Source organism: Pinus tabuliformis, chromosome 2_2 (genome assembly GCF_031772625.1).
Source record: "Pinus tabuliformis cultivar Carrire ecotype Pingquan chromosome 2_2, CPIR1, whole genome shotgun sequence".
Taxonomy (NCBI): domain Eukaryota; kingdom Viridiplantae; phylum Streptophyta; class Pinopsida; order Pinales; family Pinaceae; genus Pinus; species Pinus tabuliformis.
The window spans coordinates 520,664,955-520,684,565 of NC_142300.1; the positions used below are offsets into that span (position 1 = coordinate 520,664,955).

Genomic DNA, 19,611 nt, shown 5'->3' on the forward strand with positions numbered 1-19,611 from the left:
AAATTCCAATATGTTTAAGCATAAAATTTCCTCTTCTTGTTCTGATAGGTGCTTCTTCAGTTCTTTCTTTGTGACCTTAGCTTTCTTGACTTGTGCAAGTAATTTTTCATTATGGTCCCTAAGGCAAGAAATTTCTTCATATTTTTTTATTACTTCCTTATAACGTGTATCCTCTAGATATCCATATTACTGTTGTGATGCCTTCTTGTTTTGTTGAGGTTTCGCTGTTTTGTCTTCTAAATTTTTAATATGTGAATTCTCTTCATATTCCAATTGCAATTTATTGGTACACTAGATTACAATTTCTTAATCTTGTAGGAGTGATGTTGGGTATTCAACTTGCAAGGTGGATTCTATTTTCTTCAATTTTTGAGCTTCTTGAAATTTGCCTTTGGCTTCTCAAGTGGCGCTATTAATTGTTTAATTCCTTCACTAAACTTCATATCTCTTTTTGACGATTGTTTCTGTGTGTTAATTTGATATTTAACTAAAGTAAACGTTTTGTAACATTTTGTGCAGACGACATTTTCATTTCTAAATGACTCTCGACAATTAGGATATCTCTCTAAACAAAAAGGACATTTTGAAAAGAAACCAAGGTTCCTTATGGAATGCATCTTTTTGTTTTTTTTTTTGATTTATTTTAACTCCTTAATTATTCACTTGAACACACACACACACACACACACACATATATTAAAATTTTGAATATATCTTATATGTACATATATTATTCTCCTTATACTTTTCTTTTTAAAAAAATATATATATATTCTCCCTTTTCTACTATATATCTATTTAAATATATAACTTCCCCCTTATATATATATATATCTATTTCTATTTTTATTACTTACTTGTAATGTATATCCTCGAGATCTTTGTATTTCTATTGTGATGCTTTCTTGTTTTGTTGAAGTTTGGATATTTTGTCTTCTAAATTTTTAATATATGAATTCTCTTGATCTTCCAACTACAATTTCTCAGTATAATGGATTACATCGGCTTGTAGGAGCGAGATTGGGTGTTCAACTTGCAAGTTGGATTCAATTTTCTTCAATTCTTGAGCCACATGTTTTTTCTTAAAATCTGCCTTTTGCCTCTCAAGTGTTGCTATTTATTGTCTTATTCCTTCATGAAACTTCATATCTCTTTCTGATGATTGTTTTTGTGTGTCACTTTAATATTCAATTGAAGTAAAAGTTTTGTAACACTTTGTGCAGACATTTTGATTTCTAAATGACTCTCGACAATTAGCACATCCCTCTAAACAAAAGGAGATTTTGAAAAGAAACCAACGTTCCTTATGAAATGCATCTTTTTGCTTTTTCTTGACTTCTTTTAACTTCTTAATTATTGACTTGAACACATATATATATATGTGTGTGTGTGTGTGTTAAAACTTCGAATATTCTCTTATATATATATATTACTCTCCTTATACTTTCTTTGTCTAAAAAAATAATATATTCTTCCTTTTCTACTATATATCTATTTAAATATATAATTTCTCCCTTTTCTATATATATATATATATATATATATATACTCTTTCTAATACTATATTTTATTGAACCTTCACTTTTTTAATAATAAGGCTTTTAAAACTCTTCCACATTAATTTGCCAATGTTATTGAAATTTTTATGGGTGGATTGCAAAGGTCACAATTTATGGTTGGCAACAATTCTCTAATGACATCTCTTTTTCAAAAGCTTGTCGATTGAACTTGATATTTTTCTAGTTGGGCAATGGCAATAGTTGGATAGAATTGGTAAGGATTCAATAAATAGTATGTGGTTGTGACTATATGGAGCCCTGTAGATGAAGCAACCGACAACTCGTAAGAGAAGTCCAACAATGAGAAAATTAGTGGCAGAAATGGCAATCTGGAAATGCTGATAATTGATTCCTTCTCCCATGATTGGAACTAAGATATGTTTGAGGACGCTTAAGTCGGTGGCTTGTGCATGTGACAATTGTCAACCTGAAGGCTGACAGATCTTTGCGACTTTCTATTGTCTATGGTTTAATGCTCTTATTATGGCCTCAATATCCTTGATTTCAATAGTTAATTGGTCTTTGTTTTACTTTAACGGAACTCGAATTTGCTTGATTGTATTGCTTTTGGGCTTGATGATGTACAACATTTAATGTGGCTATTCAACAATGGGTGCATTTTTTGGAAAGTTCGATGGTGGTTATAATGTAATGCTATTATTTGATAATTGTCAATTACAATTCTATAAGTTTTCATGGTGAAATTCATTTTATTCTGACTCCGTGCTAGGTCAATTTTTGGTAGCTCTGAACTTTCCCATCAAAATGCTTTGTAATATATCGATGCATACGACAACAGAGTGTAATAATAACTCTATTGTTAATAATCCTTTGCAATGTGACCTTGTTTTGTTAATAATCATTTTGTTCTTGGTTGTCTTCTATTGTGCATTTGGTTTATGTTCTATCTACATTTGCTTATTTGAAGTTGCAACAGAAAGAAGTTTTGTAATAAGTAATTTTTACAACATAGAACATTAGAATTTCAACATGGTATTAGAGCTTCGGTGAAGACAAATCCAAGAAGATAAGCACTATCACTTCTTTGAAGAGATCTTACTTGTTGCTGAAATCTATTTGACTTGATCAAGATGTCTTCTTCTTACTTCAAGAATGAAGAGAAGCTGAATGATGCTTCGAATTTTGGTCCATGGAAGGCAAGATTGGACATTACTCTTGAAGAATATGATGTACTGGAATATGTGGAAGGCGAGGTAGCAAAACCACCAAAAAATTCAAATGCTACTGTCGAGGCCAGATACAAGAAGGGGGAAGTGAATGCTAAGAAGATTATATTTGATTCTCTTGGAGGCCATCTCATCATCTATGTCTGCAAGTTGAAGAAATCTAAGGAAATGTATGAGAAGTTGGTTGGAATGTATGGAGTAAACAACTTTAGTCAAATCCTTGCTTTGAAGAATTAACTCAAGGACATTAAGATGAATAGAGGAGAGATCATTCAAGCATACTTCATGAGGATATCTAAAATCAAGGATCAACTGTCAACTGCTGGTGAAATTGTATCTGATAAAGAGCTAGTGCTGATTACGCCTAGAAGTCTTTATCCAACTTGGGAAACTTTTATTATTACCATCAATAACAATGATAAGTGTCCCACATTTGATGAGCTCTTGGGAAAGTGCAGTCAAGAAGAGGCCATAATGATTGCCATGGAAGAATTCCCAAACATGAAGAGGGAGAACCTACTGCCTTTGCTGTCCAAGACAAGAAGCAAAAAATAAAAAGAGGTCATCACTTTCAAGAAAGCCTACTCCCAAATCCAACAGTCCCTATAATTGGAACAAGGACTTATCAAAAGTTCAATGCTACAATTGCCACACGCATGGCCACTATGCCTGTGATTGTCTAGAAAAGAGAAGTGCACCAAGATCCAACCACAACAATCATGGCAACAATTTCAAATCTGGTTATAGAAGAAGAAGAGAAGCTCTTGCTGTTCGTAAAAAAACTATCGTTCTTCCAAGATTTCTAGGAACCCAAGGTGTGATGATAAGTTGGTTGGAATGTATGGAGTAAACAACTTTAGTCAAATCCTTGCTTTGAAGAATCAACTCAAGGACATTAAGATGAACAGAGGAGAGATCATTCAAGCATACTTCATGAGGATATCTGATAAAGAGCTAGTGCTGATTACGCCTGGAAGTCTTTCTCCAACTTGGGAAACTTTTATTATTACCATCAACAACAATGATAAGTGTCCCACATTTGATGAGCTCCTGGGAAAGTGCAGTCAAGAAGAGGCCATAATGATTGCCATGGAAGCATTCCGAAACATGAAGAGGGAGAACCTATTGCCTTTGCTGTCCAAGACAAGAAGCATCAAATAAAAAGAGGTCATCACTTTTCAAGAAAGCCTACTCCCAAATCCAATAGTTCCTATAATTGGAACAAGGACTTATCAAAAGTTCATTGCTACAATTGCCAAACGCATGGCCACTATGCCTGTGATTGTCTAGAAAATAGAAGTGCACCAAGATCCAACCACAACAATCATGGCAACAATTTCAAATCTGGTTATAGAAGAAGAAGAGAAGCTCTTGCTGTTCGTAAAAAAACTACCGTTCTTCCAAGATTTCTAGGAACCCAAGGTGTGATGATAAGTTGGTTGGAATGTATGGAGTAAACAACTTAAGTCAAATCCTTGCTTTGAAGAATCAACTCAAGGACATTAAGATGAATAGAGGAGAGATCATTCAAGCATACTTCATGAGGATATCTAAAATCAAGGATCAACTGTCAACTACTGGTGAAATTGTATCTGATAAAGAGTTAGTGCTGATTATGCCTGGAAGTTTTTCTCCTACTTGGGAAACTTTTATTATTGCCATCAACAACAATGATAAGTGTCCTACATTTGATGAGCTCTTGGGAAAGTGCAGTCAAGAAGAGGCCATAATGATTGCCATGGAAGAATTCCCTAACATAAAGAGGGAGAGCCTACTGCCTTTGCTGTCCAAGACAAGAAGCAGAAAATAAAAAGAGGTCATCACTTTTCAAGAAAGCCTACTCCCAAATCCAACAGTTCCTATAACTGGAACAAGGACTTATCAAAAGTTCAATGCTACAATTGCCACACGCATGGCCACTATGCCTGTGATTGTCTAGAAAATAGAAGTGCACCAAGATCCAACCACAACAATCATGGCAACAATTTCAAATCTGGTTATAGAAGAAGAAGAGAAGCTCTTGCTGTTCGTAAAAAAACTACCGTTCTTCCAAGATTTCTAGGAACCCAAGGTGTGATGATAAGTTGGTTGGAATGTATGGAGTAAAACTTTAGTCAAATCCTTGCTTTGAAGAATCAACTCAAGGACATTAAGATGAACAGAGGAGAGATCATTCAAGAATACTTCATGAGGATATCTAAAATCAAGGATCAATTGTCAACTGCTGGTGAAATTGTATCTGATAAAGAGCTAGTGCTGATTACGCCTAGAAGTCTTTCTCCAACTTGGGAAGCTTTTATTATTACCAGCAACAACAATGATAAGTGTCCCACATTTGATGAGCTCCTGGGAAAGTGCAGTCAAGAAGAGGCCATAATGATTGCCATGGAAGAATTTTGAAACATGAAGAGGGAGAACCTACTGCTTTTGTTGTCCAAGACAAGAAGCAAAAAATAAAAAGAGGTCATCACTTTTCAAGAAAGCCTACTCCCAAATCCAACAATTCCTCTAATTGGAACAATGACTTATCAAAAGTTCATTGCTACAATTGCCACACACATGGCCACTATGCCTGTGATTGTCTAGAAAATAGTAGTGCACCAAGATCCAACCACAACAATCGTGGCAACAATTTCAAATCTGGTTATAGAAGAAGAAGAGAAGCTCTTGCTGTTCGTAAAAAAACTACCGTTCTTCCAAGATTTCTAGGAACCCAAGGTGTGATAATAATGCAATTGAAACACAATCACAATACTTTCTTGTTTTTGCTCTTTCTAGTTCCTCTCCCATAGATTCTTGTGATAACTGGTTGGTTGATAGTGGTGCTTCAAGACACTTTACTGGTTATAAAGAAGTTCTCTCAAATGTGGTTGAAAGGGAGAGGGATCAGAAAATTATACTTGGAGATAATTCTACATATCCTATAAAGCGATTTATTTCTATTTCTTTTTGTTTGGATCAAGGTAAAACTATACCTCTTCAAGAAGTTTTGTATGTTCTTGGTTTGAAAAAGAATCTTGTATCTATATCTACCTTAGAAGACAAATGAATGAAAGTTGCTTTCATAAATGGAAAAGTTTTCACTTGGCCAATGAGACCTAGCATGAGAGATGCCTTCACTCTAGGATTGAGATTTGAAGGTCTTCATACAATGGACGACCAATCCATGCGTTGATTCATGTTAGTAATCATCAATGTGAATTATGGCATCCAATGTTCGCTCATCTGCACTATAGAGCTTTGCCTCATGTGAGAAATATGGTTTCTGGAATGCTTGAGATTAGAGTGGATCATGGAGTTTGCCAAGGGTGTGCAAGTGGAAAGAATGTAAAGGGATCATTCCCTTCAAGCAAAAGCAAACTTGGTCAAGTACTTCACCTTGTACATTTTGATTTATGTGGACCTATGCCTGTAACTTCTCTTGGTGGCTACTTGTATTATGTAATCTTTGTGGATGATTTTTCATGCAAGACATGGATTTTCTTTTTGAAAAACAAAGGTCCAGCATTTGGCATGTTCAAAGAGATCAAGGCTCTGGTAGAAAACCAAACTGGAAAGCAGATCAAAATCTTCAAATTTGACAATGGAGGAGAGTTCACTTCAAATGGTTTCAATGACTTATGCAAAGAAGCTGGAATCAGGAAAGAGACCACCGTACCATATAACCTAGAACAAAATGGTGTGGCTGAAAGAAATAAAAGAATTATCATGGAAGCAGTCAAAGCTATGTTGCATGATCAAAAGCTACCAAAGTTTCTATGGGGAGAAGTTGCTAACACTGCTGTCTATGTCCAAAATAGATCTCCACACCGAGCCTTAAACAACAAGACTCCTGAAGAAGTCTTCACTAGTGAAAAGCCCAAGGTTGGGCACTTAAGGATCTTTGGCTGCCCTGTCTACTTTCATGTGCCAAAGGAAAAGAGGACCAAGCTGGAAGCTTCAGGTAAGAAAGGTACGCTTGTTGGTTATTGTGAAAATTCTAAAGCTTACAAAATATACGTGCCTGGTCAAAGAACTATAGCATTTAGCAGGGATGTAAGATTTGATGAAGACGTAGCTCTTGGAAAAGCAAGAGACACTCTTGCTAATGTTGAAAGACAGGATGATGCCTTGGATACACAAGAAGATCTTGAGCCTGAGCCTGATCTTGCTAATGAGCCCATGGATCCCATGGACCCTCCTTCATGTTATCCTCCTACTAGAAAGAGACCATTATGGCTTCATGACACTTTACAGGATGCTATTAGACTTGCTGCCCTAGAGAAACCTTTAGAGAAAGCAAGAAATTATGTTGATTTCAGGGATACATTGTAGTCATGACTCATGAGCAACATTATACAGGCTAAACCATGCACTTTTGAAGAAGCAGTGAAAGATCAAGTATGGAAAGATGCTATGGGAAAGTATGAGTCCATCATGCATAATGATGTATGGGAAGTAGTTCCAAGACCCAAAGGGAAGTCTGTTGTGACTTCTATGGTTGTACAAAATTAAACATGGTGCGAATAGAAGTATTAAAAAATATAAATCTAGATTTGTGGCTAAAGGTTTCTCTCAGGAAGAGGGAGTAGGCTATGATGAGATTTTGGCACTTGTTGCTCGATATACTACCATCTGTTCTATTGTGGCTTTAGCTGTTAGCCAGGGATGGACACTTCATCAAATGGATGTGAAAACTGCTTTTCTACATGGCTTGCTCAAGGAAGAAGTATTTGTGGAGCAACCACAAGGCTTTGAAGAACATGACAGGAAAACTCATGTGTGTAGACTTAAGAAAGCTCTTTATGGATTGAAGCAAGCCCCAAGAGCTTATTATGCCCGTATTGATAACTTCTTGATGAAGCTTGGTTTTATCAGAAGCAATACTGATCCAAATCTCTACTTCAAAATGGTCCAAGGTATGCCTTTGATTTTGGTATTATATGTTGATAACTTATTCTTGACTGGTGGAGAACCTCTTATCCTCCATTGTAAGAGGGAGTTAGCTTCTGATTTTGAAATGAAAATCTTCACTTGATGCATTGCTTTCTAGACCTAGAGTTATGGCAGAGAGTTGGTGAGATCTTCCTTTCTCAAGGAAAATATGTTGTCAAGCTACTGGAAAAATTTGGTATGACATAATGTAAGTCCATGAATACAACAATGGAAATGACTTTCAAGAAGTTATGTGGTGAAGTTGCAGGAACTGATTTGGCAAATCCTATTAAGTATCGACAATTGATTGGGGCACTGATGTTCTTAGTGAACACTCGTCGAACATATGTTTTGCGGTCAATACTCTGAGCCAATATATGATTGAGCCATCACATGCAGACTGGATTGCTGCAAAGCATGTGTTCTGAGATACATGCATGGGACCATCAATCTTGGATTGAGATATATTGTCGGGGATATGAGATTACATGGATACTTTGATTTTGATTATGCTGGTAACTCTGCTGATAGAAAAAGCACATTTGGATGCTTCTTTAGTTTGGGATTTGCGATGATATCTTGGATGAGCAAAAAATAGAAGTATGTAGCCCTTAGCACAGCTGAAGTAGAGTACATCGCTGCTAGCATGGCTAGCTGTGAGGCAGTATGGTTGAGGAAGCTCTTTGGAGAGCTGTTTGAGCATGTACCGAATACGACAATAATATATTGTGATAGTAAGAGTGGGATTCAACTTGCAAAAAATCCTGTGTTCCATGACAAATCCAAGCACATTTAGATTAGATATCACTATATCCGGGTTATGGTGCAGAGAGTAGTGAGACTCCATATTGCACTTGATGATCAGATCGCTAACATACTTACCAAGCCTTTGCCGAAAGAGAAGTTCTTGCTATTTAGAGAGTAGTTTGGATTGACGAATGTGATCCCTCTTGGAGGGGGTGGACATGGATGATCAAGAACACTGAGCGATGCTCTTCCTTCTTGTCTGAGTTCACAAGTTGGGAATGGAGCCATGAGAGCTCCTGGGGTTGAGGGAGCTCTTGACTATAGGTTGTGCACGATCCTTGTCATGTGTTGACAAGTGGTAATCCCCTCTACCATCAAGTTTGAGACTTGCCAAGAGTATACCTCAGTATACATCCTACCCACAAGCTGAGCTTGATGGGATTGCCACCCATTTAGCCAATGGATGTGGTGAAGCTTGCTTGTGCGCGATCCTTGTCATGTGTTGACAAGTGGTAATCCCCCCAAGCAGAGATGAGACTTGGTTATTGTCATGTGTTGACAAAGTTTGTGGATGCAGGTGTTCTACCACTTGACTCTTGAGGTGAGACTTGGTTGTGCGCAATCCTTGTCATGTGTTGACAAGTGGTAATCCCCCCAAGTCTATGTCAAGGTGGTAAGATCGGTGGATATAGGGTAATAGATGAATCTCCCCTATGATGATTCTTCTTCATTAGATTGAGACGTCATTGTTCTAGAGTAGAGATGAACAAAGATGAGTTGAGAAAGTAGAGATCTTTGTTGTAGAAAGAAATTCCTCCCTAGCTGAGAGGGAGTGTTGAAAATTGATAGCTTAGGGATGAATTTCCTTAAATAAAAACTCATTTATGACAATTTTGGAGTGACTTTCTAAAATTAGAAAGTCATGTCTAGCATCTCAAGTATGACTTTCCAAAAATAGTAAATCACCTTGCATCAATTGGTAATCAAGTATAGTTGATGGAAAATCACTTAACTTATCATTAATCAATCCTAATAGTTCAATTTCGACTTAATCATCAATATTATTATTATTATCCTTTATGATATTATGATATTATCAAAAGGAAATTCAAGTCCCCTTTCCTTCATGACACTCAATCACTTCAGACCTTTCTCCTTGATGACTCACATAACACTGTTACACTCTCTCTTACACACTCATTAAAGGCATGTCATGTAAGATTCCTCTTACACTCTCATTAATGCATATGTTACACTCTCCTCATTTAAGTCATACATTTCTCTCCTAAAATGATGGCACTCCTTAATGGCATAAGTTACGCTTATCTAGGGCATACGTTGCCTCTCCATAATGGCATAAGTTACTCTTCTCTAAGGCATGCGTTGCCTCTCCATAATGGCATAAGTTACTCTTCCCAAAAAGGCAAGCATTGCACCTACCTCATGGCATGCAAGTTGTACCTCCTTTATGGCATGAATTCGTTGCATCTCCTATATATATGTCTCATATCATCTCACCTTACTACTTTTGCGTTGTGAAAGAAGAATTCAAACTTGAGAGAGAGAGTTGGAAAGACTTGAAGAGGATTGTGAGGGAGAGATTTGGAGAGTAAGAGCAGGACTTGATGAGCCAAGGTTGATTCAGTGTTTGCATTTGTTGCTGCTACCATTGATCTTTATGCTTTAGCTTGTTCAGATTTGGGTAAACTTATGCTCTTGATCCCTCATTGTACTCTATGTCTCTGCTGAACAATTGATATCTAATAGAAAAAGAATCTGGTTGGGCCTTCCCTTTGTTGTGTTTTACCCTAGTCATTGGACCCAAATTCTCTATGTCTCATTTTGTTCTTCTTTGTTTTATATTGTGCATTTGGTTTATGTTCTATCTACAATTGCTTATCTGATATTGCTATAGAAAGTTTTATAATAGGTAATTGTTACAACATAGAACATCATAATTTCAACAAGGAGCTATTTACAGGAGTGAAACCAGGTGCAAGTCATTTGCACATATTCAGTGGTCCAGTTTATGTCCATGTTTCTACAGAGGAGGAATAAGTTGGAGCCCTTATCTAAGAGGGGCGTGTTTGCTAGCTACAGTGAGGTCTCAAAGGCCTACCGAGTCTACATTCAAGGATAAAGAAAGGTGTTCTTGAGTTGAGATATCAAATTTGATGAGGATAGGACCCTTAGGAGATCTCATAAGTGAGAGCCTTCTGTGGTAGAGGAAAAGGAGTAAGAGGCTCCTAAGGCTGGGTAGGGACGAGCAACACCAACAGGGACACAACCAACAGATTCAAAGGATGGTTTAGATATTCCACCGAGTTCTACCAGGAGGAGGCCGAGATGGGCCGAATAGACATTGAGTGATGTTGAGGAGCATGTGCAGGCTCCTAGCAACACTTTCAGGTATAATAGACCACCGACTAGATATTCTTGTTATTTGGCATTATCAAGCAACATCTGTGAGTCTAAGCCATCCACTTTTGAGGAGGCTATAGGCAAGTAGGTCTGGAGGGATGCCATGATAGAGGATTATAGCTCCATCTTGAGTGATGATGTTTGGGATATAGTTCCAAGACTGAAGGGGAAGTTTGTGGTCACTTCTCAATGGATCTACTAGAACAATCATGCAACATATGGCAGTATCGAGAAATATAAAGCGAGGCTTGTGGCGAGAGGGTTCTCCCACAAGAAGGGAGTGGATTACGAGGAGACATTCACGCCCGTTGCCAAATTTGCATCTATTAGAGCAGTAATGTCCATTGCTTTAGATATTTGGTGGGGGATACATCAGATGATGTGAAAATTGCTTTCCTCAACGAAGTGATTGAGGAGGAGGTGTATATTGGGCAGCGTCAGTGTTTTGAGGTGCAAGAGAGAGATTCCCATATATGCATGTTGAAGGAAGTTCCTTTATGGGCTGAAGCAAGCTTCGTGTTAAAATCTAAAAGTTCTATGTAGAAATTAAAAAAATTCTTTGCAGAAACTTAAAAGTTCTATGCAAAAAACTAAATGAAACTGAATGTACTTTGTAGAAAATTGAATGTTCTATGTTGTTACAATTACTTAGAATGCAGATTTATTCTTCACAACTTTTTAGATCAACAATTGTAGATATAACATAAACTTAAGGATCATATGAAAACAACCAAACAAAAATATGAGACACTAAGAGTTAGGTCCAATGGTCACGACAAAACCCACAAGGGGAAACCCAAATGATTCTTCTTCTATTAGATTTCTTCAATTGTTCAACATAGTATAGAGAGAGAGAAAGAATGAGAATGAATAAAGTCACTAATATCTGATCAACTTGCAGTTGAAGTGCTCTTGCTCTTTGCTTGAAGATCTCCTCCTCTTGATCAGATCTTGTTCTTCACACTTGCTCCAGCTCTTCCCTTGCTCTTACTCTTCACTTTCTCTCACACTTCTCTTGCACACACTCAACACTAGCTCTCCTTCTTCATAATGAACATGCTATATCAACTCTCACTTGCTCTTGCTTAAATAGATGAGAAAGGAGAGGAGTTACAAAATGAATTCATGGCTTGAACCAATAATAGGAGAATCGAATTCCATGAGGGAGGAGTTATTTGAGGAATAAATCATCCCAAGAATAGAGAGAGAGGTACACATGTCTTGAGGAGTTACAATTCAAATTAAGGAGAGAGAGAGAGTTACACTTAGACATGAGAGAATATTTGGTGAGAGTTACAAATCAAATTGAATGAGGGCATTACAAGTGCATTTAATGAGGAGGAGTTGCACTTTTGCCATACATTGAATTAGTGAGGGAGAGTTACATTTTCTTAAGTGTGGAGTTACTATTTTATTCCAAGAGAGAGGTTCAATTTTCCAAGTAAGAGATTTTCAATTTAATTTACTTATTTCACGAGATAATTCTTTTTTATTGATCCATTAAAGGTGAATGACTTTAGGCTATTTTATAAATAATAGTATCATAATAATAATAATAATACTAGTAAGGATAAAAATATTAATTCTTATTTTGTATAATCATCATTGATTTGATTTTAAAATGGATTCCATATGTCAAGATCATCCTTGATCATTTAGACATGACTTTCTATTTTTCGAAAGTCACTTCCAAATTGAGATGTGACTTACTATTTTTGGAAAGTCATATTAGAATTGTTAGAAATGAAATTTTATTATAGGTGGTTCAAACAAAACTGAAAGATATGATTTCTTCTAGGAGAAATTCATCTTTGAGCTATCAAATTTTAACACTCCCTCTCAGCTACAGAGGAATTTGTTTCTACATCAAAGATCTCTGCTTCCTATGATCTCTTTCATTCATCTCAATTCAACTTTGTTATGTAACATCTGTAATAACAAAGTCACAATCTAAAGAAGAATCATCCACTTGACACAAATTTGGAAAGGAAAGGATCATCACATGTCACATAGACAAGGATTACAGTCAACCAATTTTCATCTCAAAAAGTTAGGTGATAGAACACAGGCATCACATAGACAAGACTCAAACAAGTCACATAGACAATAATGAAACACAACCAAGTGTCAAGTGGTGGAACACTTGCATCCTAGACAAGTCACACAGACAAGTATCATTACACTTATTGGCCAGATAGGTGGTTCTTCCCACGTCCCAGACTATGGGTCAAATGGATACTGAGACCTACTCTTGTGGCACACATTACACAAGAGGTCCCTCATCCTCAGGAGCTTTTTTGATCATCAATGGAGATGTGATGGAGCCTCACTGCTCGTCTCTGCACCATATCCAGGATATAGTGATACATGATTTCAATATGCTTGGAATTTTCATGAAACTCAAGATTTTCTGCAAAACGAATCCCGCTCTTATTGTCACAATATATCACTGTTGTGTTTGAAACTTGCTCAAATATTTCCCCAAAAAGCTTTCTTAGCCAAACTGCCTCACAGCCAGCCATGTTAGCAACAATGTACTCAACTTCAGTTGTACTCAGTGTTGAAGAAAGTGTAACTAGGTTCAATCTGCATAAATGTAATTTTGATCTTTGTACTTGTAAAAGAAAATAATTATTTTTTTGTAATTATTAAGAATGTGTTTCTTGCCTGTTTGATAAGTTAAGCACATGTTTAAGTGCACATCTTTAAGTGCTTCTAGGAACGTCAAATAGCCAATGTAATTGTTGAAGACCCATGTGGGCATGTTACACTATCTAAATCTATGTATTAGAGTCAAAGAAATATGTCAAAGGTGGTCCTCGAAAGAAAAGATAAGTCTCGTCTTCATGTCGGCTCAAAGAATGAATTTTTGGTGCACTTAAAGTCAAGTCTGTCTCACTAGCTCAAGTCGACCCAAATAGGAGGGACAAACTCCTATATATAGGGTAGTTCGACCTCACAAAATAAACATCAAGTGATCTTTGAAATCAACAAGAGAGAGTCAAGAAAGAAGTGCAAAAAGGAGCAAGAAGGTGCTTTTAGGTCAGCGAAGATGGAGAGAAAGGAATCTGAGTTTTGGAGGGCTGTTTTAGGGCTCTTTTCTATCACACGTGCGAAGGAGAAAGGGCTCATTCTGCTGCCATATCAGATCTGCAATTGCAGTCATAAGAAGTAGCTTGGTTGGGCTAGAAGAGATCACCAATCAAGGTTTCCTCATCAAGCGAAGAAGGGGACACCTAAAGCGAAGGAAAGAAACAAGTAAAATGGTCTATCTCAAGCCCTAGATCAACCACACGTGCGAAGAAATCAAATCTGTAGTAGGGTTAAGAGGATCAACCTCTAACTCGAAGATATATCGGAAGAAGAGCCTCATTCTCTAGTCTAAGTATCAAGGAGAAGGATGATTGCCAAGTGAAGGAAAGGAAGGCATCGAAGAAGAGGTCTCTAAGGAGACCTAGGGTTTCTGCAATTGTCGGAAAAGGAGTGAAGGAAAGTGCCATTATTTTCTGGAAGAAGTGCGAAGAAAGAGATCAAGGTGCAGTGTAGAAGGCGGCATAGATTGAAGGACAAAAAAGAAGTTGCAAAAGAGAGACTGTGTCTTGTGCTTTGAGGATCTACTTGTCAAGGGTCTAGGGTTTGGCATTTGTCAATTGAAGCTTCAATGAGAGAAATTTGCCAAAGGGTTTTCCTCTCTAGGAGAGAGAGGTTTTGCCCTGGCTGAGAGCCAATATCCTGTGTTCTTGTCTCTTTTGTTTTGATAACTGTTTGATGAAGTAAGAGAACACACTCTAATAATAATAAGAGAAGATTGTGCTAATAATAAAAAGTAAAATGTACATCACAAATAGTTATCATTGTCAGAAGAATCTAATGCTACTTAGATGCCCTAGATTCTTCAACACTCAGTGCAATAGACTTCTTCTTTCTACTCATCCAAGAGATCATGGCAGATCCCAAGCTAAAGTAACACCCATAAGTGCTCTTTCCACCAACAAAGTTACCTTGGGTTGTCTTGAAGTAGTGGTTTGGGTTTGCACTGCTTCTTGTGAAACCAAGCTTTATCAGGTAGCTATTAATGCGAGCATACCAAGCTCTTGGAGCTTGCTTCAGCCCATATAAGGCTTTCTTCAATTTGCATACATGAGTTTCCCTGTCATGCTCTTCAAAGCCTTGCGGTTATTCCACAAATATCTCTTCCTTGATGAAGCCATGCAAGAAAGCAGTTTGCATATCCATTTGGTGAAGAGTCCATCCTTGGCTAGCAACTAAGGCAACAACAGATCGAATAGTAGTATATTGAGCTACAATTGCAAAAATATTATCATAATCTATTCCCTCTTTTTGAGAGAAACCTCTAGCTAGAAATCTAGCCTTATGTTTTTCAATACTACCTTCTACACCATGTTTAATCTTAAACAACCATTTGGAAGTGACAACAAATTTACCTTGAGGTCTAGGAACCACTTCCCAGACATCATTCTGGATGATGGACTCGTATTCTTCAGTCATGGCATCTTTCCAGACTTGTTCTTTTGTAGCTTCTTCAAAGGTACATGGTTCTTCCTGAATGATGTTGCTCATGGCAGCAACATACCCTTGAAACTGACTTGGCTTCTTACTTTCTCTGAACATTCCTCTTGGGGCAGCATGTTGTTCAACATCTTGCAAGGTATCTCATAGCCATAGTGGTCTCTTTCTGGTAGGAGGATCATGTGGTGGAGGATCTAGAGGATCCATGGAACCCATTGGATTATTAGCAAGCTCATTCTCAGGTTCCGGTTCAGACTCAGATGCAACCTCTTTTTCATTAACAATTTGTCTTTCAGCAATGGTAGGAGGAGGAGAGTCTCTTGCTTTTCAAAGAGCTACATCTTCATCAAATGTTACGTCTTTGCTAAACTCTATAGTTGTTTGACTAGGTACATAAATTCAATAAGCTTTTGAATTATCACAATAATTAACAAATGTACCTTACTTACCTGAAGCTTTCAGCGTGTTCCTTTTCTCTTTTGGCACATGGAAGTATACAGGACATCCAAAGACTCTCAAATGGCTCACCTTAGGCCTTTTACCAGTGAAAATTTCTTCAGTAGTCTTATTTTTTAAGGCTTGATGAGTTCTATTTTGCCCATAAACAACGGTATTTGCAGTTTCTCCCCACAAAAAATTTGGTAGCTTTTGATTATGCAACATGGCTCTTATTGTTTCCATAATTCTTCTCTTCTTCCTCTGAGCCACAACATTTTGTTGTGGATTGTATGGCACAATGGTTTCTTTTTTTATTCTGGCATTTTTGCAAAGATCTTTAAAATCATTGGAGGTGAATTCTCCCGCATTATGATATTTGAAAGCTTTAATCAACTTTCTAGTTTAATTTTCCAGTGCCTTGAAATCTCTGAACATTTCTAATGCTTCCCCTTTCTTTTTCAAAAATAATATCCATGTCTTGTGAGAAAAATCATAAAAAAAATTCATGAAATACAAGTTGCCACCAAAAGAAGTAACAGGCATATGTCCACATAAATCAGAATGTATGAATTTGAGTACCTGACTAGTTTTTGTTCTGCTTGAAGGGAATGGTCCACTCGCACATCTCGGGCAAACTCCTTCATGATCCATTCTGATCTCAGGCATTCCAAAAACCATCTTCCTTACATGAGGTAAGGCTTTGTAGTGTAGGTGAGCAAATCTTCTGTGCCATAGCTCACACTAAAGATCGATATCATGGACCAGTGCATGAATGGGTTTACCATTGACTTTGTAAAGCCCTTCACATCTTGATCCAAGAGTGAAGGCTTATCTCATACTTAAGTTCAAAGGCCAGGTTAGAACCTTTGCATTAATAAAAACAACTTTCATTCCTTTATCTTCTAGAGAAAATATGGATACAAGATTCTTTTTCAAACTAGGTACATACAAAATTTCTTGTAGAAAAATAGATTTTCCATCATCTAACTGAAATGAAATTGAACCATAACCTTTAACTTGGTGAGTAGAATTATCTCCAAGGATAACATTTAAATTAGTCTCCCTCTCAACTAGATTAGAGAGTGTTTCTTTGTAACTAGTAAAATGTTTGGAAGCACCACTATCAACTAACCAACTATCAAATGAATTTGTAGAACTGGAAATAACAAAAACCTTTTAATATTTTGATTGAGTTTCTGCTGCATTATTTCTATATCTTGGATTTCTTGTTTTTTTAGGATGCCCTTTACTTTGATTTTCAAAAGAGTTTTTTCTATAATCAGATTTGTTTTTGAATCTAGGTGTTCTTCTTCTTTCTTTACACTCACATGCAAAGTGACCATGCTTTTGGTAGTTAAAGCATCTAACTTTTGACATGTCTATATTCCCTTTATTTGATTTGAAAGCAGATTTCGTTTTATTACCTTTCTTTTTCTTGTCATAGGCTGTAAAAGCAGTAGGTTTTCCTTCTTCATGATGTGAAATTCTTTCCCTGGAGATCATTCTGGCCTCATTCTTGGATACACTTTCCCATGAGCTCATCCAATGTGGGAATATTGTTGATGTTGCTGATGGTCATGATAAAAATCTCCCAAACAGGAGAAAGGCCTCCAAGTGTAATCAACACCATTTCTTTGTTGGGTACAACTTCACCAACTGTTAATAGTTGATTCCTGAGTTTAGTCAATTCTCAGGAAGTATGCTTGAACCATCTCTCCTCTATTCATCTTGATGTCCTTCAGCTGATTCTTCAAGGTAATAATCTGGTTCAAGTTATTAATTGCAAACATGCCAATTAATTTGTCATAGATTTCTTTAGTTTTATTCAAACCAGAAACATAAGTAATGAGATGATCAGTAAGAGAATCAAGAATAATTTTCTTAGCTTTTATTTCACCTTTTTATGTTTGGATTTGACAACAACACTTGAATTCTTTGGTGGATTAGTTACTGTGCCTTCAACATACTCCAAAACTTTATGTTCTTCAAGAGTGATATCTAGATTTACTTTCCATGGACCAAAGTTTGAAGCATCTTTAAGCTTCTCCTCTACCTTGAAGTAGGAGGAAGTCATCTTCATAAAAAAAACTTTGGCAGCAAGTGGGGTCTCTTCAGATGATCTCTGATCTCCTTGGACTTGTCTTCACCAACGCTCTGATATCATGTTAAATTTTGAAAGTTATAGGAAAAAATTTAAAAAATTCGCTGTAGAAACTTGAAATTTTTTTGCAGAAAACTGAATGTATTTGCAGAAAATTGAATGTGCTTTGTAGAAAACTTAATGGAACTGAACGTATTTAGCAAAATGCTGAATATACTTTGTAGAAAACTGAATGTACTTTGCAGAAAATTGAATGTTTTATGTTGTTACAATTACATAGAATGTAGATTTTTTCTTCACAAATTTTAGATCAACAATTGTAGATAGAACATAAACTTAAGGATCATATCAAGACAACCAAACGCAAATATGAAACATTGAAAGTTAGGTCCAATGATCAGGAGAAAACCCACAAGGGGAAAACCGAAATGATTTTTCTTCTATTAGATTTCTTCAATTGTTCAACAGAGTACAGAAAGAGAGAATGAGAATGAATAAAGTCACCAATGTCTGATCAACTTGCAACTGAAGTGCTCTTGCTCTTTGCTTGAAGATCTCCTCCTTCTCTTGACCAAGTCTTGTCCTTCAAATTTGTTTAAGCTCTTCCCTTTCTCTTACTCTTCACTTGCTCTCACACTTCTCTTGCACACACTCAACACTAGCTCTCCTTCTTCACAATAAGCATGCTACATCAACTCTCACTTGCTCTTGCTTAAATAGGTGAGAAAGGAGAGGGGTTACAAAATTACTCTTCACTTGCTCTCACACTTCTCTTGCACACACTCAACACTAGCTCTCTTTTTTCACAATAACCATGCTACATCAACTCTCACTTGTTCTTGCTTAAATAGATGAGAAAGCAGAGGGGTTACAAAATGATTTCATGCTTTGAGCCAATAATAAGAGAATTAGATTCCATGAGGGAGGAGTTACAATTGGAATTAAGGAGAGAGAGAGAGTTACACTTAGACATGAGAGAATATTTGGTGAGAGTAACAAATTGAATTGAATGAGGGAGTTACAAGTGCATTTAATGAGGAGTTACACTTTTGTCGTACATTGAATTAGTGAGGGAGAGTTACATTTTCTTAAGTGTGTAGTTACTATTTTATTCCAAGAGAGAGGTTCAATTTGCCAAGTAAGAGATTTTCAATTTAATTTACTTATTTCATGAGATAATTTGTTTTTAATAATCCATTAAACGTGAATGACTTTAGGCTATTTTATAAATAATAATATCATAATAATAATAATACAAGTAAGAATAAAAATGTTAATTCTTGACTTGTATAATCATGATTGATTTGATTTTAAAAATGGATTCCATATGTCGAGATCATCCTTGATCATTTAGACATGGCTTTCTATTTTTCGAAAGTCACTTCAAATTGAGATGTGACTTACTATTTTTGGAACGTCATATTAGAATTGTTAGAAATGAAATTTTATTATAGGTGGTTCAATCGAAACTGAAAGATATGTTTTCTTTTAGTAGAAATTCATCCTTGAGTTGTCAATTTTAACACTTTGTGTGCATGGTATGTTAGGATTGATGGATATCTTCTTGGTTTGGGCTTCACCAAGAGTGAGGTGGATCCTAACTTGTACTTTGTACTTGTTGAGGGCGAATCACTCATCTTGGTATTGTATGTGGACGATCTCTTCTTGACAGGGTCAGAGAAGCTCATAGGGATGTGCAAGGAAAATCTTGCTT

The 19,611-nt window shown here is 36.5% G+C and overlaps 1 protein-coding gene across 2 annotated transcripts in view; it reads left to right on the top strand.

Moving 5' to 3' along the window:
• The window catches only part of IYO (RPAP1-like, carboxy-terminal protein), a 261,793-nt gene that overhangs the window by 210,840 nt on the left and 31,342 nt on the right, over window positions 1–19,611 (top strand). The gene's annotated exons all lie outside the window — the stretch shown is intronic.